The sequence below is a fragment of the Phalangium opilio genome, unplaced genomic scaffold (genome assembly GCF_054372755.1).
Source record: "Phalangium opilio isolate 3A_F unplaced genomic scaffold, DU_Popi_V2 ptg000113l_1, whole genome shotgun sequence".
In the NCBI taxonomy this organism is placed as follows: Eukaryota; Metazoa; Arthropoda; class Arachnida; order Opiliones; family Phalangiidae; genus Phalangium; species Phalangium opilio.
Window position 1 is genome coordinate 6,400,545 of NW_028324209.1, and position 24,487 is coordinate 6,425,031.

The 24,487-nt window shown below is 35.3% G+C and overlaps 1 protein-coding gene and 1 long non-coding RNA gene across 3 annotated transcripts in view; both read left to right on the forward strand.

Moving 5' to 3' along the window:
- Positions 1–24,487, forward strand: part of LOC149623613 (acetylcholinesterase-like) — a 144,601-nt gene that overhangs the window by 43,186 nt on the left and 76,928 nt on the right. The gene's annotated exons all lie outside the window — the stretch shown is intronic.
- LOC149623615 (uncharacterized) lies at positions 6,113–7,625 on the forward strand. Of its 2 annotated transcripts, none has more exons than XR_016374798.1 (3): positions 6,113–6,614; positions 6,674–7,399; positions 7,456–7,625. It is a non-coding gene; the product is annotated as an uncharacterized LOC149623615 (long non-coding RNA). The 2 variants fall into 2 exon arrangements; XR_016374799.1 differs by having other exon boundaries at positions 6,113–6,452; positions 6,538–6,614; positions 6,674–7,625.

A 24,487-nucleotide genomic window follows, 5' to 3' on the forward strand; every position in this document is an offset into this window, starting at 1 on the left:
CCGCATACGTGTTGATCAAAACCGCTAGATTTATAACATTTTTGTTTAAAAATTTTTTTATTTTCGAAAGATATGAGCAAGAAAAAAAAAATAAAAATGTTAAATTTTAAGTTTGGAAAAGCTGATAATTGATGAAGGTGGAACGCGTTGGGTCGAAGATATTTTAGTTAGCTTCGAGACACGAGACTTTATTTCAAGTACCTTAGAAGTGAATTTCTTTAGAAAATGCCCTAAGGGAATCTTCCTATTCTTTTGAAGATATATTCCAAGCAGACTGAACAGCGCCCAGAACACCCACCACCACCAGGAATGAAACAAAATTAAAAAAAATGAAAAAATCAATTTAAAGTGACTGAACAAGAACTGCAAATTGGCATTGGTTTCACGTAGGGACCCGTGTTATGTATGTGTCCATAACTTTATTCTGACGATGTTCTACAGATCTATAGGTGTGTTAAATCATTTTACATAAAAACTATGATTTAATGATACCTCTCGGTCCGTAGGGACAAATTCTATTTTTAAACTGGCTTGACTTATCATTATTTTCAAGGAATTTAATTATGCGTATACTGGGCTTTATCTAACACCCTGTACACTATCGGTATATTCTAGGGGGTTAGATCGGATACCTTTAAATTAATAGTCTTCACGAAGAATTAATTTTCAAAGTTTGGATCGAGGGAGAATACCATGTAATAATTCATGACAGACCGCGGAAAAAAATGGGTTGAATAGTGGGCAATTTCACCTCAACGAGTTCTTACCATAATTCTATGTTATTCTCCATAAGTATGAGTCTGCAGTAGGAGGCTCTTTTCGGCATTTTCCATGCGAGGAAAGAATTTAAAAGAGTTTACATTGGTGGAACGAGGTGAGATGGAGTAGTAACCTCCATACCTATAACAATGCCTCTCTACCCTCATCTACACCAACGAAGTCCTTCCAGCATCCTCGGCATTTTGGTTGTGTCGTATGGTACGAAAACGTAGACAATGCCCCCTGTGTCTTAAAAACAGAAGCGAATTCATGAGATCTAGCGTTGATTTTTAAATGGTTCAACGCGGCAGCACTTAACGCGCATTCTGGGAGAGTTTCATTGCCACGTTCGGCTCGATCACTAGCATTCCTACTCAATCTCCCTTCTCTACTCAAAGGTTTTTTGCACCATCTGTGTTTTAAAGTATCTCCCACAACCGCATCAGAATAGGGATGCGATATTCTGCGATTTTCCTTCCTCAGTTGAGTAGGGTTACAGGTAGAGAAAAAGATCACACTTGAAGATGATTTCGGTTTGCAACAAATCGCCACCAGGGGACGCAGAGGGCACGTGCTCATTCCTCGTGTCTTTTCGACCCAAACTTATAAGAGTATCATATGGGGTTATGGCTTTATCAAGAATAAAACTTAGGCAAATGCCCCTACCCCGTCCCTATTTCCTTCTAAAAATCAAATTTAAAATTTAATTCTTTAAAATACAACAAAAAGAAAAAGGGTTGAGAAACTAAACTTTTTTGGTTATATATATTTATCATTATAATTGATATTTTCATATCGTGGGATACACTATATACGTGACCTATGTAAAATTAGGAAATGAGAATTAAACGCTTTTTGTTAAGGAACGTGAAATTTGTTTTTTTTATTAAAGAAATGAAAAAGTTCTTTAAATACCTTTAAGGGTTTCTCAACTTTTTAATTCCGAATCTTATCAAAGAAATATATATATATATATATATATATATACATATATATATATACTTTTTTCGAGTTAATTACGTACTCGTTAAATTTGTAATTAAAACCGTAATCTGAAATGAAAGAAGCTAAAGGGTCTCCCTATTTTGGCCCACCCATGCAGTTACGCGCGCCTTAAAATCTCCCACTTGATATCTCTACCCCCCTTTTATATGACTACTATTTCTATAGGCACATTAATTAATATCAGTGATGAAAAATGAACTTTCCAATTTAATTCGCACGGAGGTCTGCCGTACGTCTTAAACGGGCAAAATATAGGCTCTGTGTTTACAGGGTGGTACACCCGGGGTGGTTGCCTATTTTGCACGGAATGGGGTTGGAATTACTACGTAGAAGTACATTTCGTGATGCGAAGTAGTTTGATGTTAATTCAATTCAGCGACTTTATTCAAATAACACGTGCAACTTTGATTCGATAAGTTAATTATTTGGCAGAACTTTATATAATGAACTTTTGGTTTTACGCAAAGACAACCTGAAGGCGTGGGATTTAAACTGGACCTCCAATGAAGGTCTCACACATGATGATTCTATTTAATATTCAATGTAGCATTTAAATAAGTTCAATATTAATTGCATTCATTTTCAAAATTCTTCTAAATCGGCATATCTAGTCAAAGCACATTTTATTAAATTACTTTTAATTTGTTAGATTCTACAGGTTAAGTTTAATCAAGGAAATTTATCACACTATTTATATCGTATATAAAGAACTCTTGTAAGAACTGAGAAAGTATGAGCAGCCATTTTAGGATTCTATGAGGTCATACTTTGGTACTGAGACGATGGTTCAATCAATATAGCGGATAATTGAAGGAACCGGGATCTTGAAGGAGGAACGGTTAATTCTGGAGTAGCATATAGCCATGGGCTATTCATAGCTGTTTAAAAATACCAGCGAAGGCAAATTAATAGATCTTGTTGCTATAGCCAGGTGGCACCTAAAGCTTATGCTCAACCAAAAGTAGAGAGAGAAATATAAACAATGGGTACATGGGTAAGTTTTACGTCCTTGCATATGGGAAGGGACACTCTTGCTAGAGCTATAGAGTTTCAACTCCAGAATCAAACTTTCTTCCTCCAAGCTGGAATAGTCGGGTAAAAAACTAAAAATAGTAAGATCATGGCACTGCAGCTGAGTTCTATCTATGAACATTCTCAGCTCTTGTTATGGTTCTTGCTTAAATCTAAATATCAGTACACGAAGTTGGAATTAATATGAATGCGACTCATATGAATATAAATCAGATTTAGCGCTTTGGCGGTGCTTTGTCACGTACATCTATCAAATCATGATTTCTATAATGTATGGAAGGTTTTCAGAAACAAATATTTGCCAATAAACGAAATTAAATTGAAATCACGTCTTAATAAGGTCGTGGTGTTTGGGAGAAACCCTTTTTGGAGAACTCTCGGCCGCCGCCGCAATTATACCCCTTGGCGGACGTCTTTTTATTTCGATATTGCAAAAATATAATATAATTAACTTGGGCTAAATCATAATTATAAACTTTTCTAAAATAAAAGAGATTTTAAAAATGTTCCAATAATTTTCGGAACAAAAGGCACGACTTTGGTTCGGCTATAATGATACGGTTATAAGCGCGTGATATTTGATAAAAAGACCTCTTAGTTCCTCTTAAAGGGTTAATAACGTGATATTCAAGGTATAAGAACATTTCAATACATTCTCAAACTTTTACGGAATGATTGAACATCGTGTCACTAACCCTTTGATGGAAAGAAAATATTAAAATTATATTTCTGAAAAGTTAGGCATGTCGAGAAAAATACCTTGAAAATGGCAAGCTTTGGAATATATTATTGTAAACCTAACTGGTGGAGGAAAACGAAGAATAATGTGGCACCTTGTCACAATAGACGCGAATGTTTTAAGGGACTACGGCGTTTAAATACTTTCTAGTCACGAAGTACCGGGTCACGACTCCCTTCTTTACTCGGGTTTCCAGCGTAATTCCTTCCTCCAAATAGCTAGGTTATTAAATTTTAAAATGCGTTCCTTTTTTTCATAATTTATGCCTTTTATTCCGAAAATTAATATCTGCTCTTTAATTTACGCTAAACAATTAATAAACAGTGCTCTTTAGGACAATGAGTTGTGGAATACTTTATTATTTACGAAAAAGATATATATTTTCATTTACCTAAACAATCCTTCTACCAAGAAGTGATATCTAGTTTATTAGGGAGAAGGTATAAGATAACTAAGTATTCGTGTGCCATAGTCCCAGTCTCCCTTTCAAAATACAAGGGGGGGGGGGGCGTAAAAGGAGGTCGGGCTATTTCGCCTCTCCTCAGTAGGAAAATACGTAATTTTCGTCATTCGCGACGCGCTGACGTGAGTTTTCAAAAACTAATGAGATGCTGGCTGTAATTTAGAGGCGTAGATTAACTCCGGACCTATGTTTGGTATAGAGATAGTGCTCGAAATGTGGCCAATTTGTACCTTCTCCCTCACTTCATGCTTCTACGAAATGCTTTTCGGTCTCGTCGGTTCTCATTGAACTGGGTTTTGGTTGTTGCGCGATCTGACGACTCAAGTGTCATATTTTATGTGCGGACTCCTGAGTCTTTCAAACATTTGAAATCCCCATCAGGATACTTTCTTAATAAGCATTTATAAAACCCAATTTGCTAATTTATATCCCGAGTCATACATCAACAACAACAACCAATTAAATTCCCATTTCTCTTAGTCCGGGTCAAAACCGAATAAAATTACGAAGTTGGACACACCGAGAGGAGCCATTCGTAGATCGTTTAATGACATGGGCGCATTAGGTCAAAGTTGGCATAATAAAAATAGATCCGTTATTAGTGATATAATCTCGTCTTCGACTTAATTTGGAAATTAGAAAACGTTATTTTAGAGGAGTTCCCGTATTTCTTATTAGTTTTTCGCGTGCTACTCACACGTATGTTTATAAGTAGACCACCTGGAATTTCGAGGATATGTGTAAATACTACGTGATGATTGATTTGGAAATGATTTTTTTTTACCCCAACTCGAGAAAACTTTTAATCTAAACAATAATTTACTCATCTATCAACGCCAAAGAAGCGCAATCTCATAATTTCGGGCGCAGTTTAAAAACGCGTCTTGTCTGGGCGATATCTACAATAAATTACAAGGCCTCAAATCCGTATATAATTTTCGAGATCTACGTTATTTTGTTCAAAGGCGTGTTATCTTTATAGTCCTCATTAAGATGGGCCTTGATTTCTTCCTTCTCTACCCTACCATAAGTTCATAAGATATGTTCCATAAGTTTGTCACGGGTTATTGAGAGCTTGTTATGAAGTGACGTAGTTGAAACTTAAAAGATTTTCGTAAAGCGACGCCTGATGAGGTGATATCAAAGACTTAATACAGACTAAACTTCAAAACCAAGTGAGTCAATTCTCGCTTGTCGTTCTCGAACTAGCTCTCAGTAAGTCTCTAGCATACTTATGGAACGTATCTTATAAACTTATGGTCCTGAAATTTCACTGTGAAAGATGAACAAGCTCTTAAAAATATGGAAATACTTCTTGAATCTATCACGTTATCAAAGGTAAATAAAAAGGAGGTTTCGCGAATTGGCCCCTTTTTCACTCTTACTTATAAAGTATAATGCAATTATAAAAGAGCTTCATATGTTACATAATGCATTTTGTCCTGATTATTAAGACTTCTAAAATTTTTATGGTTTACGAGGTGGCCTCTGGCTCGATTAAATTAACGGATAAATGAGAGATTTCTATGATATTAACACGAATTTTTATAATAGAAGAATTAACTTTGTTTTGTTGAAGATTATTGCCCTATAAATTATTTTAAAATTTAATGAACGAACCTAATCAATTACTTAATTTAATCTAGAAACTTCAATAGTCTTCAATCTAAGAACGTTATTGAGCCATTATCCAGCATGTACTATTAAATCCGAAGAAATGCGCGTGCGCTAGAGAAGTAAAGCTAATTACATGTGTGATTATTTTCTTGTTTTAGAGGCAAATGTTTGGGTGTTCTTATCTGTGTAACCAAAAGTTGTAGACCCCAGCATGTTCTATGAACCTTTGCACTAAGTTCGACCCAAAGAACAAACCCTTTAACCTATTTCAGACTTAGCATAAACACCCTATATATTGAAAATATAAACATTTAAATTACCTACTTGATTTAAATTAACTTTGTAAACAAAAGTTTTATACTTTAATCAAAATATTTACGGCGTCCATTTGCAAGTAACTAATCTAACCACCAATTTCGATTTTAATAGATTAAAAAAAATGCTAGTGCTCAAGTTCAACTTCTTACCAAACTAGTTGGAGCATCGTAGGTCAAGAGTTCTAGACTAGAAATACAGTGATAAAATATTCACCTGAATCATTTGAATAATAGCGTTATTCTGTGAAGATATTTGCTCTGTAAACGAATTCATTAATCCCGCGTACCAAATAATAAGAGCTCGATCAATAACTTTAAACAATTCTATAACTTATTCTTAATCGATAAATACACAGTATTCAAACACGTTTCTTTATTTAAGATGAATTATTACTATCGATATACGACAGTAGTTTCATGAAAACGAAATGGGTTATAATATCGTGAAACTAAAAGTTCGTGTTTTAGGGTTAGTACGAAAGATAATAACTAGATGGTGCACGCCGATGGCATTCATAAGGTATCAATAAATAGATCCTTCATATTAAGCGCTTTGTTATCTCAATTACTTTTTTGCAAAAATGTATATATTTGGTAATTACTAGTTCATCCATTCATTTCGGGACTGGGAAAGAAACGTTGCTTTGATTTTAACCACCAGATTAAACTCAATGGGGAATTGGTAAAAAATTCGTGACGTCACTTGCAGGTGTTTTTTTAGTTTATGTTTAAAACGTATAGACGGAGATTAATTTCAAAATTCGACGATGGATTCATGGGTGAGAGGAGATATTACCTTGATTCGATCGGACCGAGAAAACCCCAAAAAACCTCAAGACCAGAGGCGATTATCATGCATTCCAATAAATGGGGAGATAAATTGGACTGATCCTTTTCTGATTCTAAACAAATTTAATAACTGAACCCGCAAGAAACTAAAGCAGTATCGAATAAACTGGTATAGACTTGAAAAATCCAGTGAAATCCTGTTGAGTGGTAAAATATTTTTTATTTTTTTTTTCATTCCCCGTTATCTCATTACGAAGATAATTATGTTACATGGTTTGAGGAGCGTTTTGTTTTTGTAAGTTAAAATTTTCTAGCTAAGGGTATGAAAATTCCCCGTACAAGTGTGAATACGTCTCATTGGCGTGACTTTGTAACTTGTCACACGCCTGTTAACTTTAAAATTAAGTTAATATTTAAAAAAAATTAATTTACTAAATTTTAACGTCTCTCTTAATTTATTCTCCGTCACATATTCGTGTTTACCGATAAAATACGGAACCGATTTAGCCCCGTATTTTTCTTCTCATCGATAAATTAATAATTCTAAAATCCAGATCGAGGACCATCTTAATTTATAAGGCCAGAATCGGGGATGTAACGGAAAAATCTTCATCCTCTTTCAACACCCAAAATTTTTAAAAATTGTGGTTTTGGGTTTTATTCGAAAAAGCTTCTAAAGTAATGAATATTTCAAATTGAAACATGTATCCATCTACTATATTGTTTTCGTACAGATGACGTCATATTCTATGGATACAGTATTGCAAAATCGAGCTTCCTGACGTCATTTGCTTCAGAGAGGCCTAACGCGTAGGCTCCTGTAACAATAAATACCCTATCTTCTTTAATGTTATAGATAAATATATAATCCCAATTTGAATTATTATAATAGATGCTCCTAAGAAGAAAAAATTGTTTCTGACTCTTCCAGTCCCTAGAAAATAGAGTCCTTAGGAAGATCTTGATTCTCAATATTCTCTTAAGGTCCTTGTGGCACGTTCGAGGACCAATTAGTTACGCAGAAAAAGTGGACTCCATCTCGTGACGATTTTTGCTCGTTTCCGTGACTACGCCAGTCTCTAGAGCGTGACTTCCTTGAGATCCGCGAAGGTCTTCCTCGCAAGTTGACCACACGATGTGGCGGTGTTACATCTACTACCCCCACTTCTATCAGCGCTGTTTTCGGAGATGTATTTAATGTGATAGCCGTGCAGTTGGGTGCTTACGAAGGTTGATCTTTTAAGCCTTGTCTCGTGTGCTTGTAGTGGTGGCCCCTTTTCAATACGTCACGGAAACGTCTCAATAATGATCGGGGGAGTGTTTGTTGAACGTGTTAATATCGGTTGCGGGGAAGAGTGTGATTTTGCTTTCAATCTGTTTTTTACCCTTTATGAACGTCTTGAAATTTGATACGCCAGGAGTTTGGACAGCTGCGTTTGATCTCCCATTTTTTTTCTGTCTTACGTTGATAGGTATGGGTGGTAGCCTAATTGCGAGTGTTTAATGTGCTGACTATACTTAAGGTGTTAACATATTTCTCACACAAACTGCATTGTGTTATGGTCCTGAATCTTTTTCATTGCGAATAAACATAACCAGTGTACCTTGCGCACTCTCCTACCCTTCGATAGGCGATTGTTAAGTGCTGCCGCGTAGCGCCATTGGATTTGTTTGAGAACTAGCTTCTTTTATTGAGACACCGAGGGCATCCTCGACGTTTTCCAACAGTAAGACCCTACCAAAACGCTGAACATGCTGGGAGGACTTCGTTTCCATCCCTCTCTCCTTCAAGATAATATGTCTTATTGGCTATAATAAACAGTACCATATAAGTCAAATTTATAGTTTGCGCAATTACAATTTTGATCGAGCAATTAAAGTAGGTCTCTATAAAGAGGAAAACAAACCAGCACAAAACTAATTAATTTTCAAAACACATTTAACAATACAATCTGTTTGATAATTACAAAATTGGGCGTATCAATTATTAGTCATAGAATAATCTAAACAATCACCGTGTGTCTCTATAAATGATTGACTTGAATTAATCCATCAATAACGTTAGAATAAAACATGATTATTAAAAATCATGGTTACGGAATTAAAAATTATGAAAAGTATTCCAGACAGTTTACGCAATTTTCAAACACCTTCAATGTCTAAATTCATAATTTTTCCGGGAAATAAAGGAGTTCTGGGCCTGGGTATCTGACCTATATAACACGTGGATCACCTTCCGCGCGAAGGTTATAATTGAAAAATCCTAAATATGAATTTTTGCCCGATTGACATTTAGAAAGGAACCTATGTTTTCACGAAGGCATTGTGTACTATGAAGGAAACTTGTCTGTACAACCTAGAATGCTGTTGATAAAGGTGTCGGACAATTCTCTGAAACTCGTACGAAAATATAGTTAATTATCGACTCAAAATTGGAAACTATCCTAGCACTGAGCTAAGCTGATCCTGATTCAATATATAACTATGCCCCGCCCCGGAACGCTCCCTAGTTTAGTTTGCATTTGAATTGACCCTGTGGCGTTTTTCTACTATCCATCAATGTTTTTTTTATTTTTATAAATTTCCTGAAAGTTCGATTTTTGGAAATCCCGTTCAATTACACACCCCCTTGTCTTTAGAGTTTAAAGTTAAAATAAAAAGAATCTACACAGAGAATTTAATTTGTGTTTTAAGATCATAAATCTTTGAAACAATTACGTTAATACCGCGGTTTCGTTCGCCTTCTTTTTGAGAATTCGGTATAGGGATTATAGAGATTGTGATTAATATGTATTTTTCGTGATGAAGGGATTGTTCGAATTGATTCGGCGATTGGACGCGTGATAATCGCTCATGTATTGATGGTTTTATAATCTTACTCGCTCTTTTATAATTATGTTTAACTGGGATAATTTCTAGGCTAAGATTTGGACTTAATCGGCGCTGTCTTCTGATACTTCAATCAATGATTATTATGTATTTTAGCGGCATACGTGGGAAAGAGAACTTCTTGAAACTCACCTCATGCTCTTGTTGTATTACGTACGTCGACCATATAAGCCTTCAAATATTCCCTTTCAATGGACCCTTTCGATGCGTTAATCTTAGTATCGGGAAATACAATGCTCGCTCACCTCTGACCTTCAAATACAACAAAATTAGATCTTCTGAAGAACGGCTAAAGCCAAGTGTTCAAGTTACTTCGATTCTTCAAACGGGATGAAAGGCAAAGTTATACCCTCTTAGTTACGTGGAAGTGGTCTATTGACCTTCGATAATGGTGTAGGTTGATTGTCTGATAATAGCAATACAAAATCGGTATACTAAACTGCAGACCTTTGAACTTTCTTTATAATTATAAGCGACATCCATTTGGTCGTGTACATTTTCAAACAAGTGTTAGTGTGTTGTTCCCTTTGAAACTGTATTTCAAGAGCTCAAGCTTTATTTTTTTTAAAAAGGAAACCCCTTTCGAAAATTGAAATAGCAATAGTTATCTAAAAATTTAATTGGAATGGCAATAAATCTAACGCATATCCGCAATCCGTAGAAGACATTTTTAAAATTACTAAAGCGAGCTACGTAATGAACCAGAAATCCCCAATATAAATTAAAATGCCTGGGAAAAAAATTCGACACTTTCCACCAAAATTTATCTCTATTCTAAGTGGGAACAACACGAAGTAATAAATTAAATCCAACGAAACAATTGTTCTGGCTAACTGTTATAAACCTTCTGATAATGATTAGGGCGTTTTAGAGATACTTGACGCGCCAAAATTAATTTCTGTGGGCTAAAAGAAATAATTTACATTTTTAAAACTCGTACCTTACGGACAATTCTAGATTCTAATTAAGAACTTTAAAAACCTTTTTTTCCTTCATCTACATTGGAAATATATTAACCCGAGGGTCTCAATGTCAATTTGACGTTCGTGGTTTTAAAAAACAATAGCGGATTTGGTACCTTGAAGTATAAACGAATATCCATTTGATAACTTCGCATTAATTACTTTTTTCTAAACGCCTATATGGAAGAAAATGAAAGGGTTATTAAATGAAAAAATTACCAAAAAAAGTAGCAATTATAGATAATCACGATCGACGCAATTGTTATCGAGGGTAAAAATTCTTCTCGTGTACGTATCCAACGTACTTCACCTGTCACTAGATCTAAAGGGTGGGACGGTTTGAAATTCGTGGAGGTTTATGTCAAGCAATACGGGATCTTTGCATAGACACTGAGAGATATTTTTCTTCTAGGTATAAATTTTGAAATAAGGGTCAACTGGGGTTCTATTGTTTTCTTGGCGTAGCGCTAACACGTTTAGGTTAACGAATAGTTTTTAATCGAAATCTATTTTCCGGTTTAATAATTGGCGTCTCGAGTTCACGAGCAACTGTTAATTTCTTTTAATATTACACCAATGTTGCCAATTACGAAGAGTTTTTTCTTCGTTATTTTTCAACAGAAGCCAAAGGGGCGCATTTTTTAAAAAACAAAAACTCTACACACGAAAAATTTCGCGTTATGACCGTGAACACTTCGTGATCTCATTTATTCGTCTCGGTCCCCCGTTTTAATTTAGGAGGATCTTAGAGTTTAGTTCTTAAAGGTTTTGTTTTAAGTTAAGGTAGTGTTAACGTGGTTTGTTATGGGTTGTATGTTTTGAGAGTAAACTTGACGCAGCTGTCATTTTGTGAAATATACATGATATAAACAAATATGTTTGAATCTTTTCCTTTATGGAAATGCAAAGCATTCCTGATCTTTCATGTCTAGTTTGTGTGAAACTGGAACTTACTATGTGCCGTCCATATTGTTTAGTTATTACCTTTCTTCGTTAGAGACCAAGCTATCGGTACATTGTTTTCTTCTTCCCCCAATAGCTTCTATTCTGTCATCCATGACTCCATGTTAAGTTATTAACGGATCAGGGATCTTGGGGTTTTGTTCTTACTGAAATTGAACCATCGTTCTGGGATTAACGAATCGCATTGAAAACTATAGGGAGTGCGAACGGGTTTCTTGGCAACCCCTTTTAAGAAAGGTTGGCCCCTGATGTTACGCCAAAGAGTATCTCTTTTCCAGGTTCTTCTAGATGTATGTTTCCCCCCTTAAGTTTGACGTACGCGCCATTGGATTGTCGGCGATTAAGCAAGCTCGATAAGAAGCCGTTTCACGGCGGACCCATTAGGGAGCACGACCAGCTAAGCCGCCTCGGCTCGTGACCTTTCCGCGATGACCCCAACTTCTGGTAGTCACGCTTCTAAACGCCGTTCGGGGTTATCAGCTTCCACTAAGCCTTTTCCCGCACCCCAAGGATATCTAGATACGTGTTAACATATTCCGATTCTTCGTCGAAACGTCTGGTTGCGTACGCATTAGGTCTTAGCATTTAAAACGTTCAAATTAAGCAGCGCAATTAAACCGTATGATGGATGGTCTAGTCGTTTTTGGTCAGATCACGAGACTGTAGCTTCAAATGTCACTCTTCGTGTAAACTGCTTGGAGAAGTTTAATTTCTTAACAGGAAAGTTCGTCCTAATCTTTTAAAATCTATACTTTTAAAAATTCAAATTCCGTTAAAAGCGTTTCCGTTAGTCGTGCGTGCACTTTTACCCTTAATGCGTACAAGACTTTAGACATTCCCGTAATATCGAAACAAAAATGAAAGAAATCGAGCTCACGAACTCACGCGCGAAATGGCGGTTATGATTTGTTTTGAGTGACGTCAGAATAGATGCGCTAACGCATCACGAAGCGTCACTCGTGATCATTTGCTCGCCCGTGATAGATAAGACGGGAAATGCAGTTCAACATTTTTAAAATGGTTTATTTTTATTTGAACGTTTTGAATATATAGTTCCCGGAACATTTGCGCATTGTTCGAGTTGCACTAAAGCGAAGTTTTTGTTATACTCAGACTCTACTAGTAGTAAGTCATTGCTTGGGTGGCCCATGAACTAGATATTGTATTCCTTTTTGTAAACCGTTCCACTTATCGCCTTTTACTCTTGAACGTAAGCATTGTTGTTGTTTTCAAGTGTAGTATACAGTCGTATCTAGGATATTGTTTGAACAGTTTGAACTACACCAGAGCACGCCTAACGAAAAAGAAAGTTAAAAGTTTAATTTGGAGTAACTAATAGGTGTTATTACGTGTTATGGACTAATGCGAATCGTATTATCTTTAAAAATTAGTTACGACGCACCCAATAAATCCATAAGTCTCTACTTGGTAATGCTAGAGACTTACTGAGAGCTAGTTCAAGAACGACGCGAGAAATGACTACACTCAGCTTGGCAGTTCATTTTACTATTTAGTCTGTACTAACCCTTTGACCAGGCGTCGCTTTACGAGAATCTGTGACGTTCCACATACGTCACTTCATGACAAGCTCTCAGTAACCAGTGACAAACTTAAAGAACACATCTTTTGAACTTATGATAAAACTTATTTCAACTGCGCTTATGTCCTACGGCTAAACTAATACAGAAACCCAAAATTTAAGAAGACGAGATATACTTCAATTTGCGCCAAGTGCACGATATAAACCGATTAGATCTTGTGCCAATTTGACTGATTTTACGGTGAGAAAGCAGATGTATCACACTAGCCTAAATAAACTTGGGAATTAGGGAGATTCCAACGTGATTCCAATTTTCGAGTTTGTGTAATTAGTTTTTGTCTAGTTACCCAACAAGTAGTGTTCCATCTGATTAAATCTTTCCATATATTCTAGACTTTTTTAACGAGAACCTTTGAGACGTGAACTGTACATGTACATTCGCTAAATCCGATAAAGATCACACTTCGGGAAAGTTGTGTTAATTTATTAACATTCTTAGAATTTCCGCACTCAATACTGAATATATGACTTTTGAGAAGGTAAACAGGTAGATAATGCCAACATTAGACCCCCTAATTCACTGCGAAAGTTCGATTTCGGAGAGAAATTTATGTTTGCAATGTTTTCAAGTGGAATAAGTAATATCAAGGATAGATTTAATTTTAGAAGTAGGAATGGAGAACGGTTAGTATTTACTTCAGTCCGACTCATAGCCCAGTATAGAGCCCCTCCATCCAACACGTAACGAAAAGTCTAAATTATTTCATTGGCTGACTTAAAGTACGTTTTGATGACGTAGTTCACGAGGACGGCGAAAAATACGTAGTTCCTTTTTACCTCTGTCGCTATGACCCGCCTCTGCCCTCTTCTTTCAGAGGAAGGGGTCCGGGACTTTGACGCGCGCCCAGATTACTCTGTTCTCCATTCCTACTTCTAAAATTAAATCTATCCCTGGTAATATCAATATATATTTTAATGTAATTGAGTTCGCCTGTAGATTTGAGTAGGATTTATAATATGGACAAACTAGGTCTAAATAGGCAATTTTAGCACATGCTTACAATGAACCTTTAATATATTGACCTTTAGGTCACAGAGGTCACGCTACAATCTTTGTGGATAATCTCCTTAGACCTTTCCATACAATGTGCGAATCTCTACCCATAGATGGCTTCAAATCAATAAACTCAACAATTCAATATTCTTAAGCTTTAAAATGAAAATCTCCATAAACAAACATGTTCCTTATAAATCGTGGTTGGGGTCAATTTTGTAAAGGCCATACTCACGCCGATAAGTACCCGCACTTCGCGTTAACGAATGTAGTTAACCTTTGGCCTTGCCACTTCGGATTATACATCGATTGGTAAAAATTTTAAGCACGTTTTCCAATTACTAGCCTTATTGCTTAACTGAACAGCTAGTATACTTGAAAAAGTTTATTTTTCTTAAAGTTTATTTGAATTTTTTTAGGTAAAATTTATGCTAACGCTAATTAAGTAAATAAATAGGTTAAGATGTTATCGTTAGAGGAAAAATTTATTTTTCTTTAGTTTAGGGAGTGTTTATTTTTCAGTCTATAAAATTATAAGATGGGTTTTTTGTGTTTGTATTTATCAGGAAAATGTTTAGACTTCTTTTTCTTTAAAAAAAAAACATCTCAAGATGAAATATTATATACCGGATTTTGATATTAATTTAAATCATAGTTTTTTCATTGAATTACTTTTGAAATTTACTTAGTCTGGTTCTTCAAGCGAATATCTGGGAGCACGGCAGTGCTCCCCGCCAAGTCGAGCACTGACATCCTTTTCTCGAAACAACTCACGGCACTTTTAAGACCACTGTAACTTCGTGATGGGTATAGGTAAAAGTCTGAAATTTTGCGGGCCGCGAGGACTGTCAACCTTAGCAATAGTTTCCAAATTTCAAGTTCCTACCCTTTATACTTTTCGAAATATCGAAGGTGAAATCTACCTTATTTTGTCACTCACTCACCGATCATCAAAATTCTAAGGTACTTCTAGGGTAGATAGAAACTTAAAATTCAGGATTTATTTTTCATTTATTTTATAAAGCACAGAAAAATTAAAACATCCCGAAATTTTTATAAAATTGTTCTTTAGTTCTTTATTTTAAAACTAGATGGCGCAGTCGTCTTTTCAACAGAAATAGTGTGTGTTCTTGTTGAAAGGACGTAAAGGTCGTAACTGATGCTACATTCTTATATTAGGATATAGCGTACTATCTTTTTTGTATATTCTCTAGGGGTCGAAAGGGTTCGAAAGGGGTAATTCAGCGTAAATATGGACAAGCGTTAGCAATTATATTGGCAAACAAAGTACAACGATAGGGTCTTGTTTTAATATAACTACCGAAGTATAACGAGACGGTCTACAAAAAGAAGTGAGATCCTATGAAAAACATTAACATGTACAAAAATGGGCCAAGCCTCGCTTCGTGTCCTTTCCTCCGTAAAACGTTCTGAGAATTTTTCATAGGATTCATTATACTTCACGTCACTACGATTTAGTCGTAATGATCTTCAAGATATATTTAGGTTTGATAAGTAATTTTTTTAATTAGTTAAGCAATTAAATTTGCGATATAAGGCTTGTTAGGCCTTAAAGAAAAATTGTATATTAGATTTTTTGATTCGAAAGAGATATTTTTTAATTGGAATTAAGTAATATTAACGATAGTTTAATTTTAGTTCAGTTTTATTTCAACAGACTTCGCGTTAGGCCTTTCTGTGAAGCAGATAACGTTTTTACAATCCTCTTACGTCACTCGCTTTACAGGGAAGCATTGATTTTATATTTTTCAATGGTAAATATAGTATAAAATAGAATTATATACTAAAATTCCTCGACGTTAAAAACTAAAATATATCGATGGCACCATTTTTTGAAGTTGTACGTCAGTTTTTATATGAATTTTAACCCCAATTTTTCCTGGAGATTTAGTACGGGTTATATTACCTTTAACAAGTCTTTTTATAGTTCCGAGTTGAAAGGTCAGTTAACTAATGGTCTACTTTAAGGGGAAATTTCTTAAAACAGAGACAGTGCGTCTAAGAATCCTTAAGTATAGTTTAAGATCTACGCTCGTTCAAGGGCTTCTTTACGATGAAATTCTTTTTAAATTTAATACATCCGTCACCTGCTTTCAAAATTTATTTCATAAATAAGATGGAAATGGTTATCTTAACTTTATGATTTAAGCTTTTATAAAAAATATTAAATTCAATACGGGAAAATATTAAACAAAACAAAAACTATTTAGACTTAAGTATACCATTTGGCAGTAGTCGATGTAATTTATTTGTTCATTTCTTTGCGTAAATAACGAAAATATCCGGCTTTGTAGACAAAAACCCCATTGATCTATCTTGTTTGTGGTGCTCAGAGATCTAGAGTGTTGTTTATGAAATTGTATGGTTTTGAATATGAACCATAATACATGCTGGATTAATTTTACTTTTATGGTATATTTGATGTCAACGGAGTAGGTTTGTAATTTATTACCGTACATAATTGCTGTCTAATAGTAAAGGGCGTGTATATTATGCTATGCTATAGTATAGCACCAGAGGCAAGATACAGTCATAGGGAAATTACCCAATGGTGTTATAATTTACCTCTAATAGACTATAAATTGGTTTTAATATGTTTTCATTGTTTATATGAAACGACCTTGTGTTTATTTAACTTCTTATATCACTTATTGTTTTGGATTATGGTAATTTAATGTAGGTAAACCATAAACCAGCGTATAATCTATGTAATTTCGAAAAACGTAACGCTAAGATTTATATCATCTCTCGAATATTGTCATTTAGCAGTTTAACGTTTCCGGTGCTATATTCAATTACTTTTCTCGAACACTTAAGCATCACTGGGAAATTTAATATTTAAGCCGCTTTTTAATAACTATCTTGACACCCTATTTGAACAACACCCAAAATGGAATTAGACAATATCTCGATCAAAATATAACCCGGTTGCTAAATTTTTGTTATTTAGTACAATAACGCTTTCACGAATGCGAGATAGGCAAGATAGTAAATGGCCGCGAAGTAATGGACCACGTGCTTTGATTGCCAACTAACGTTAAGGACCTTAAACGCCAGTAGAATTAATATTTCCCGCATTAAACAGGGACAAAAGTGTATTTAAATATTCTATAAAATATGTGACAGAACTATTCCGTAAATACCCCCTTCTTAGAGATTTGGTGTAAATAACTAAAGATTGTAAGGAAATTTTGCACTTTTCAGGCGTATGTGTCGTTGAGAAATTAGTTTTTCATTCAACTCCTTCGGTTAATTACTCGTTGTTGGGAGGGCCTTGGCCTAACCCGCAAAACCCTCCTTTTTGGTTTTATGGGTGGGTCAAAAAATGTATTTAAAGATTGATTTAAAAAGTACATAATTCGCTTTTGAAAAGACATTTCTTCATTAAGGTCCGTACGCGTGTTTCGACCAACAATTTTTAATGGTACTTGCTTAATAATTCTTTGATATCATCGCCCCAATTTGATATTTTTATGAGCACACGCAACAGCCGAATATATTTCAGTGTGTAACTATTGTACACCTCGTGCAAGTTATTAATGGTTTTAATATAAATTAGTTTTGTTTATCTGTTCTTGAGGCCGCACTGGGTGGGATTTTTGTGGTGGTCGGATGTGGCTTGGGGAAAGTGTTCTGAATTAAATTGAATTAAGTTACGTCATAAGCTTATCATACTTTAGTTAAGAATGGATAGAAAGGATACTTCATTTTCATGGTACCTTCCTTCTAAAATTGTACTGGGGCGTCTCCTAGCGGCTGCTTTACCGAAAACAGAAACCCAGTGGTCATCTATTTAGAATTATAGAGAATTTATCTTACGTTTCACCTACGCCAGTTCATAACAAGCTCTCAGTAATTAGTGACAAACGTATGGAACATATCTTTTGAACTTATGATTATATTGTTATGGTTATGTTAAGAAAACTTGGACTAAGAAATCCCAAATTGCCCAAAGCACGTATAGTATAGTCCGAAATGTTAATAAAAGATAAGATTTTAATGATAAAATGTTTTGATATCAACGCATTATTCCATACAGAGCGCGGTTTTAGGGGACGCGACTAAAAGCCAATGTCCCACACGTAGTTTCCGTAGTTCTGTTTCCGGGCCTTTTATATAGTCAGGGATAGATAGACTTTTTTAAGACGGAATGGGTAACAGGGTTATTCGGGTGCGCGTCCTAGTCCACGACCCCCTTGCCCGTGACGGAGGGGTATGAAAGAAGAGGCGGGTCTTATTTTTGTTATGGCGTTGTATGTATATCCGGGTCAAATAAACGTCGTCTGCCCCTTCGTCTGCCAAGTTGGAATGGGCTCGGATTGTAATTTTTGAAATAACATTGTTTAAAAATAGAAGCTACACAAGACATAGGGCTTGCAACTGAAAAAAAAAAACGGGGAAGACCCAAGAAAATTAAAAGTGAGTTAGAATTGAGTAAAAGTCTTCATAGATATTACAGCACGAACAGGTTTTAACCAAACACTAAGCTCACAAAACTCCTGACCATTCACTAAGCCTTGGTTAACTTCATCAAATTCGTTTACAAAATCATGAGGATAGTAGAAATGATTGGCTTATGAAAGAATTAGCGAACACTTTTCACCTTTACAGATGTACTCCAAATCCAAAACACCGGCACCAAATTCACTAACTACCTTCTTAATTGCTATTAAAAACAATTCCCGAATAATTACTGGACCCTCGCATTTAGACGGCTCCATTTTGAACCCCTGTGAAGACGCTTATCTGTACAACCATAGCCCACTCGATCCGCGCTCTATAGCTATAGCGCGAGCAGCTTGCGTCGTGACGCGCGTGATCGAGTGGGCTATGGTACTACGCAAGAGGGGTCGTAGTCATGGCGACAGAGGTAAACAGGAATTACGTATTTTTGGCCCTCCCCGTCAGCAACGTCACCAATACGTAGTTTTTGTGAGCCAATAAGATAATTTAATTTTTTGGTTACGTGTTGAGGGAAGGGACTACATACTCGTCTATTAGCGTTTTCCTTTGGGTCCTCGCGGAGCGCTCCCATGGAGGAATAAAACTAGGAGATCCTAGTCTTCAAAAACAGTCTTTAACGAAGCTGGAAACTACTAATACCATTGTTATTGCTCCTTGGGAGCGCTCCGCGAGGACACAAAGGAAAACGCTATATGAGTCGGACTGAAGTAAAGGCCAAACGTTGTTTATTCCGTCTTAAAAAAGTCTATCTATCCCTGATATAGTTTTGTCATTTTTTGCGTGAGTTCAGTTTAGTTTACTTGGTTGTTGCTGCTATAGTTTACCAGGTTAGGGATTAATAAAAATCGTGACGCGTTTTCCAAGGGCTCTTTAGGCTCTACGTGTGCCTCCAACGATATCGGTTCGCTTTTGTTTTATGTTTGTCGCTGGCCTTTACGGAACTCGAAGCAATTTCCGTTTTCCGCTGGTCTCCATCCGCGAACTATATCGGCCCCGTTTAAACCAATACCTCGTGTAATTAAATGTCCTCGACTAACGTGCTAGCCCGTATTTCTGATGTATCACAAACATATATAAGCCTAAAGTTATCAATTCTTCTCATTTTCTTGTCAGTTGTGTGGGTCCAATTTTCTGTGAATTGGATGTCGTTGACGTACAAAATGTTATTGGACAATTAGAATGGATTTACAGAAAGGCTTCATTAAGTTAAATTATCTTCTTTAATGTGCAAATTGGCACATAATCACAATATTTTTTATATGCTAATTTCAATACGAAAGAAAACAATTTTAGATCCTATACCTTACTTAGAATCGAGCTTAGAATTAATTAGGCAAATGTAAAGAAAATGCACGTATTTACAAATGTATCAACAAAAAATTAACTTTAAATAAATTTTTTGTTGATACATTTGTAAATACGTTCGATCTAACCATACTTCCCTTTTAAATATACAGGTTTCAACGGAATTTAGTGATAAATGCTTATCTTTTTCCGAATAATTTATTAAATATTAACTGATTGTGATCAATCTGGGTTTTTATTAATATTATAGCCCTATTATATTAAAATTCAAAATCCATTAGAAATAGCAACCAAATTTCTCGACAATTAATATGATAGAAATAAGACAATTAATTTCTTTAAATTGGAAATTGACGATAATCGTGACTTTCTAGTTTTTGTTACCGTCCTTGGTTATTTCATTGAGGTGCTCAGACTTAATTCGTTTTCTAGAACGTGATTATTTCTGAAAAAAAATTAAATCTTCAATTTAAGATGTCTAGAGATAACAAAAGGGGATTTTTTTCTTAAAGATATTTGACTTTTTTATACCATGTATCATAAGTTCATAAGATATGTTCCATAAGTTTTTCACTAGTTACTGAGACCTTGCCATGAAGTGACGTAGGTGAAACTTCATAGATTCTTGTAAAGTGACGCCTGGGATGATGGACTGCAAAACCGCGTGTACTCAATTCTCGCTTGTCGTTCTCGAACTAGCTCTCAGTACGTCTCTAGCATTACGAAGTGTAGGTAGGGTCATACTTATGGAATATCTCTTATAAACTTATGCATATATGTATGGCAAAGTTTCAGGATAGAGTATTTTTTATATTGATCGATGTATAGGTTTTGTTTCCATTAAATTGGAAAAATATGTTGGTTTCTTTTTATATTTTCTGAAGGAATTTAATCTTCATCGTTAGTTATTAATTTTTTTCCGTCCATTCCCGAAACGAAACTTGACGTAATTTGATTGGAAGGACGTCTATGACTATAATTAGTGTAATTAAGACATTTTTTTTCAAGTTTACGGGCTGTGGTTTACAGATAAAATATTGGCTACTGCTTTAAGTTTGAAAATAGTACGAGATTGTCATACGCAACGGATTAATTTATATGTGTAATTGCTAATTAATATATACCGAAAATTAACAATTTTGTCACGGTATTTAAAGGGATAGGGAATCAATCATTAAATTTTGGATAGAAACTTGTTTTTGAAAAGAAAGTTTTGAGAAACATATGTATTAATATTTGTAACTTAAAACCTCTTTGGTGTCATCTTAAAGTAAACAACACTTCTTGTTTGAACTACAGATATTTTCCACTAAAAAGCGACACCGTTATGACATCATCATCGAGTCAAATGGCTTATTTATTTATCATCTGAAATATATTCTATTTTCCAATAACAAAAATAACTTATTAAGAGCAATTTTCACAATTTCAAGTGTTTGAACTTCGTCGAGACTAAACTGCACTGTCCCTTTATAAGGCTCCCCTTTTTTTGATTGCCAATTAATAGCCCAATATTTTCAATTTAATCGGATAACAAAGTATTTCAAAACCAAAAGATTTTTAAAGATATTATAAAGCCTGAAGCTAAATTAGGGAAACTCTTGGTGGCTGTATCTCCCGAGGACCCAGCATGCAATGGGAGATCGCACACTTCGTAAACATTTGGCGAAATGCTAAGTAAATTGGTGGGGCGCCCAAAAAGTGGCGCACGCTTTTGACATTTTAGGCGTTCCCCGCGACCATGATCTTTACGTTGTACCTATAATTGTAGCTATAAAACGAAATCTACGTGCCTCGAAGAGTTCTCCCAAATCTTTAATTCGGTAGCTTATTTCGAGGAGCAAATACTTTAATTCTCTCGCAAAAATTATGAATAATTTATAATCGGACAAAATATAAATGGGTGTGAGCGTTATTTTGGACAACACACGATGCCTGGGAAAATCCCCTTCAGTAAACGCCCGAGTATTCGCTTTTGTATGACAAAATTTGAACCTTAACATTTTAAGATTTTACCTGGAATTTCACGATTTTGCTTTTAAGCATTTATGGGATTAAAATTTCGATAAAATCGACAGATATTTTCAGTTTTAAATTATTCTAAATAACATCTTCTAATGTGACTTGAACTAGGTTTCGACCAACTAAGAAAAAGTTTAATTCACAGACTATACACCAGGTCAATGTCAAAGATGATTGTGCTACAATATTAAAGAACTACTAGCAAAGGCACCCGACGTTGCCTATCAGCCCGTTAGAAATGTTTTGTTACTTTTTTTATTATATTTAGAAGATGAAGGGGTGTATTTTAAATCCAAATTTAGAGCCCAATTTTAAAATACTATTAGCTTAATTGGATAATTAAATAGTTAATTACTTTGAAAGAAATACGAGCTCGTTTAAAACAATTTAATAAGGTATGTACTGTACATGTGACCCTATGTAGTAAAAAAAATTGCGAACTAGAAACAAAAGCACGATTAATCAACGAGTATTTCGTGGTCCCCTAAAAACTTCCTTCTGCAATCAAGTTTTGAGGCTCATACTTGATATTAGAGGCTCCGTGGTTAATGGCTGCCCACTAATAGTTCATTATGGTCATCTATCAATCGTCGGCCCAAATCACGATCCAAAATTACGTTAGGCTAAATTTTCAATCCATCAAGCTCGAGCTTCCAAACGAATCAACATCATGTTGCAATGAATAAGTTAACTTGGTCATGGAGGGGTAGAAAGGAGAGGAATTGTACCCGCTTTTTTAAATTGACAACCGTACATCTTAAGTCGGACCCACAATAGGAGATAGGATAGGAACGAACTGCCCTCTTGTGAGAATCTTGATAATTATAAAAAAGCGTCCGTTGTCTGTAGTTGGCGGAATCAATAGGAGACTAGTACCTTTCGTGTTGGAGAGAGGGCGCAAAATAGTTACTCAATATTCAAACATTAACCCACTTGACAATAGTGAATCAATGTAACCCCCTTTTCACCAACTGTGGTCTAGGCTCGTGGTTCCCCCACAATGCGACTTATTGCCTACTCATCCCTGGCTTTGCCATGATCAACCTTTAAGGTTTACTTCGTTAAAATTAGCGTTTCATTTTAATCTTTTCATGATACAACTGGAAGTAATTCATTAAATAGGTATACAGGAAAGGGAAAAAAATGCAATAATTAAATGGGAGGGGAGAGGAGGTGATTTTTATTGGGTGAAATATTTCAGCGTTAAATGTCGATAAGTTTTTTATCCCCCGCCTTACCGGGATCACATCACGATTTTTCTCGCGCCCTTTTTCTTATTTTTAATGGATATATTTCTTAAGAATCATTTCGTTATATCATAAAAGGAATATAGCAAGCCGTACGCCCTACTAATCATATTTCGTTTAATCATACTCTATCTATTTAAAAAATATATATTTATTTGAAAATAATACAATCTGAAAAATCGGGTTATATAAAAGAAAAATTTCGTGTTTGTCTCTCCACTAACGATTTTTCAATTAAAATTTAATGTTTAGTTAATTGTTCTCGTAATTGGGTTCGGCCTCTTTTTTATAACGAGTTAAGTAAATATACTTGATGATTCTCCGGTTATTTATTACCCTCTCATATTAAGGGTAATTTTCTTTCGCTCCATTATCTGTTACTGTTAGCATGTGCAAATAAAAATAATTGGAAGTGAGGAACTGGAGTGGATTGAAGCCTTTCGTAGACTTATTTTCTTTATTTTCAATTTATTTTTTGTGTTTATGTGTTTGAGTTAATTGTTTTTGGGTAATTAGGAAGGGTTGGGTCCAGGATTTTATTTTAAAATTAAGACTATGATATACGAGTATAGTTTAACACGCTTAGATTTCACAAGCCAAGGCTTAAAGAATTTTAGATCAGAAAAACGTAACTTGTTTACAACTAACCATAAATCTCTTTTTTTTTATGGAACGGGTATGTCTTAATCGTCCACGAAAGTGTCCACACACAAATTGAGGCGGATGACCTCTTATGTTTTGTAGTATACCAATAGGTTTGCGTGGTCTTCCTTAATGTATTAATCAGGTATTTTGATGTTTGTCGGTTCACCTCAAAGTGGCAAGTCAGGCGAAAGAATTCGCGCCGAGTTAAGGGGGAAGATTTCGAGCGGCGCCACCAAGAAACACGAATGGGGTTAAGAAGGGTGACAGTTGGAGGAAAACGAAGATAAGATGCCAGAGGCTGCGGTTAAAATAACAACACCAGCCTCATTGATGATCATGCAACTATGGATGGCCCAATATATTTTATTTTTATTCGAAATATATAGCTTTATCTTGACCTCAAAAGTATATGCCTAAAAGGTCAAAGGATACTAAACAATATTGACCTCTTACAGGAACTAACTCGTGCAAGTTTGCAAAGGGAATATTTTCATTGTAGCTAGGGAGTGTGGTCTAGTTCACACTTTATCCAATCACTTTTGCATCACAAAACATTTTTAGCCACATCATATGATGGATATCTACGATGGGGGGCTCTTAGTTTGACCAGCCCTGTAGTAGTAGTAATAGTAGTGCCACAGTCCTGCCTTTGGC